This window comes from Dioscorea cayenensis, chromosome 6, assembly GCF_009730915.1.
Source record: "Dioscorea cayenensis subsp. rotundata cultivar TDr96_F1 chromosome 6, TDr96_F1_v2_PseudoChromosome.rev07_lg8_w22 25.fasta, whole genome shotgun sequence".
NCBI classification, from domain to species: Eukaryota; Viridiplantae; Streptophyta; class Magnoliopsida; order Dioscoreales; family Dioscoreaceae; genus Dioscorea; species Dioscorea cayenensis.
Genome location: NC_052476.1, coordinates 4,835,219 through 4,838,504, shown reverse-complemented (window position 1 = coordinate 4,838,504; position 3,286 = coordinate 4,835,219). Strand labels below are relative to the sequence as shown.

Below are 3,286 nucleotides of genomic sequence, written 5' to 3'. Positions count from 1 at the left end.
TTTGTAAGTATTGTGAAAGTTAAGCTTATGTAATCTCCCAGCGTATCAATGGAACTGTCTGAGAAAGTAAAAAGTCATAAACATAATCTCTGTCATAAATGAGATCATTTAATGGTTGTGGTGGTTGTGGCAGGTGAGTTAGGGGTGGATATATGTTGTCCAATGAAAGAAAGGCGAATGTCACTATATATATATATATATATAGCTTCACTCCTATTAGTTGTTCCCGCAAACCAACAACTAATGCTCACCTGTCAACCTATCTTTTGTCTTTATTTGAAATAAAAGTTCTTTAAGAATAACAAAGGAGTTCCTCAGGTGCATTTGAACACTACATAAGACGTTCCCGCGAGCCACTCGCATAAGATGTTCCTGCGAGCCTCACCCATGTGAAGCACTTATACATATCTCTCTTGTCTCTATAAGAAATAAGCGTGCTTTAAGAATAACAAAATAGAAGTTCCACAGGGCGTATGAACACTTGCATAAGATATCTCGCGGACCAACTTCTAACGATCCCCTTTGGAATGGCTTTTATTAACCTATCTTTTGTCTTCATTAGAAATAAATGTGTTTTAATGCAAGTTGCATTCCTCACTTTGGTTTTTATTCTAGAGAGGAAAAATCTGAAAAACAAAACAAAAATTCAATTATTTAATTTTTAAATTCTTTAAAAGATTAGTATTAACATATAGATCACATGATAACTAACTTGTTTAGCAATGCAAGTTGCATTCCACACCTTGGTTTTTATTTTATAAAGAAAAAAAATCTAGAAACCAAAAAATTTTTAGTTATCATTTTTTAAAAATTCTTTTTAAAAGAAGATATTAGTTTTAATTTATATGTTAAAAAAAATTAACTAACTCTATGACCAAACAGTATCAATTTTTTTTCAATTTTTAATATTTCTTTTAAAAGAAGAGATTAGTATTAATTTATATATTATAAATATTGTAAAAAAATATTTAACTAACCATATAATATTTTTCTTCTTTGGATTTTTTAGTTTGTTTGGATACATATAAGTTTATTATTATAAAATCATTACGTATAATTTTTTTTAAGAAATAATAATGTTAAGATATAATAAAATCAAATCTTTTATCAAACAAAACACTTCTGAGATCTCTTTCTCTTGCTCCATCTCCTGCAGTTCAATCTATCATAAAAAAAAACTTAAAAAAACAATATACATACACCAATATTAATCATCGGCTCATGGCCGTCAATGATTAAAATACCTAAGTAAAAAAAATAAAATCGCTCCCTAATTTAACACCCAAATCAAAAACCAATCAAAATTTCACCAAATTTCAAACCCTAATTTCTCAAAATGGGGAGAACCTTTGATTGGCTTTTGCCCATACTTCATTAATATTCTTCAGGAGGAAAATCAGCAAGCCTGTGACTTTTAGCAGGAGCTTTAATAGGCGTCCTCATCCTCAATTTCCTACAAATCAATAAATTAATAAAAAAATAAATCAAATCAGAAAATCAAAACTGGGATTGAAGCAAAACCAGTTTTAATAGGCCGCCTCATCCTCAATTTCCTACAAATCAATAAATCAAATCAGAAAATCAAAACTGGGATTGAAGCAAAACCAGTTTTAATAGGCCTCCTCATCCTCAATTTCCCAGCTGCTAGAACCCTTCTTTTAATGGGTTAAATTACTCAAGCTGAAGCTCTTCATGTTCAAACTACGCAACTCTGATTTTCCACAATCAATGAAGGCAGCAAAGGGCTAGCAGATGTCATGGAGGTCCCGCAGAGCTTAAGATTGACACCATTAATACCAACTTGACACTTATCCAGCCACTTTCCTTAAGAAATTGAGCATCAAACTTGGAAAAGAGGACTGTTTGGTTACCTAAGAAGATGTTATCCTTCATCCCCAAATGAAAAGTTGACTACTTGAGCTTCCTGACTTGATCCCTGCAGCGGCGCAAGGTAACAGCTCCAGATCACGGCCATTTTCTTATCATAATCAACGTGTTTCTCAGGATTGGAGAGAGTGGCGTAGTCGGCGTGGACCTTCAAGAACTCATCCCCATCAGCGCGTTGAGAGACATCAAGGAAGCCGAGGCAGCGATTGATTGGATCGAGGAGACGGCGTAGCAGCCGAGATGTACGCCGCCGAGATCCAGGATTGAGAGGCTAAGGCGGCGAGGATTGGAGATCCGGAAGGAGAGGGTTTGAGGGGAAGAGAGAGTGAGAGAAGAGATCATGAGACCAGGAATCAAAGAAAAACATCCTCAGCATAAACTGGCAAACCAAATTTCCAAAAGCTTACCGAACCCAAGCGTCCAAAGATTGCATTTGGTGAGGATCTCGAACCCGAAAAGGCTGAGAAGAAATGCACCGCGTCAGTGGAGGTGGAGCGAAAGACGGTTCCTCAGCGTTGGAAGAGCTGATCAGGAAGGAGGAGAAGGCCAAGGAGAAGAGCAATAGGAAGGACTATTGGCTCTATGAAGGGATCATAGTCAAGATAATCATGGAGATGAGGAGGATTGGGATGGTTAAGATCTCTCCCAGCGGCCCTGGATCTAGGGTTAGGGTTAGAAGGGCAACAACTAAGCTCATTCATGGGTAGATAATGTCAACATGTAACATCAATTAAAAAAACAATTATTATCTTCCAACCATATCACGCCAAATGTCTACCAAAGAAAAATTGAAAGAATAGTAATTTTAGGGGATAGCATTAAGAGTAACTATATATATATATATATTAGTAACTATATTTGTTTATTTAACTAATTTTTTTAAAAGGTTTTCCCTAACCTTGTTATAATTATTGATAGGTGTTTAATTAAAGGTGGTTCCCTAGCAACCAAACACCATTGTGTTAAATGCATGCGAAGAAAGACATGTAAGAACCTTTCAACCATAGTTATCAGACCCAATCCGGTCATTGACCCGATCGGGAGCTCTGCAGGTCTCAATCGATTTGGTTCATACTGTGCAAATTAGTTCGGATCGATCAGGGATTAATAAAAAATATATTAAAATATTATTTTTTTAAAAATTATAAATTATTTTTTTAATTATATAATGATATATAATAATAATATTCATGAATTATTAATTATCAAATAAATAATTTGATGCAAAAAAATAAAAAAAAAATAATTATTCATCCCTTATTTGGAAGTAATAAAAAAGGGGGAAAAATATATACTTGACAAAATTACATATATACCCTTCAATTTATTAGAAAAATCAAAAAATAAAAAGGATAACAAGGTCATTTAAAAAAATCATTGATGCGTGCGGGTTGAAACC

General features: G+C 34.1%; 1 long non-coding RNA gene across 2 annotated transcripts; it reads right to left on the bottom strand.

The window, feature by feature from the left end:
* Window positions 1-1,339: 1,339 nt before the first annotated feature.
* LOC120263310 lies at window positions 1,340-2,578 on the bottom strand. 2 transcript variants are annotated; one of them, XR_005537049.1, is made up of 3 exons: window positions 2,295-2,578; window positions 1,606-2,158; window positions 1,340-1,553 (listed from the first exon to the last, which is right to left on the bottom strand). It is a non-coding gene; the product is annotated as an uncharacterized LOC120263310 (long non-coding RNA). The 2 variants fall into 2 exon arrangements; XR_005537048.1 differs by having other exon boundaries at window positions 1,340-1,453.
* Window positions 2,579-3,286: the final 708 nt, after the last annotated feature.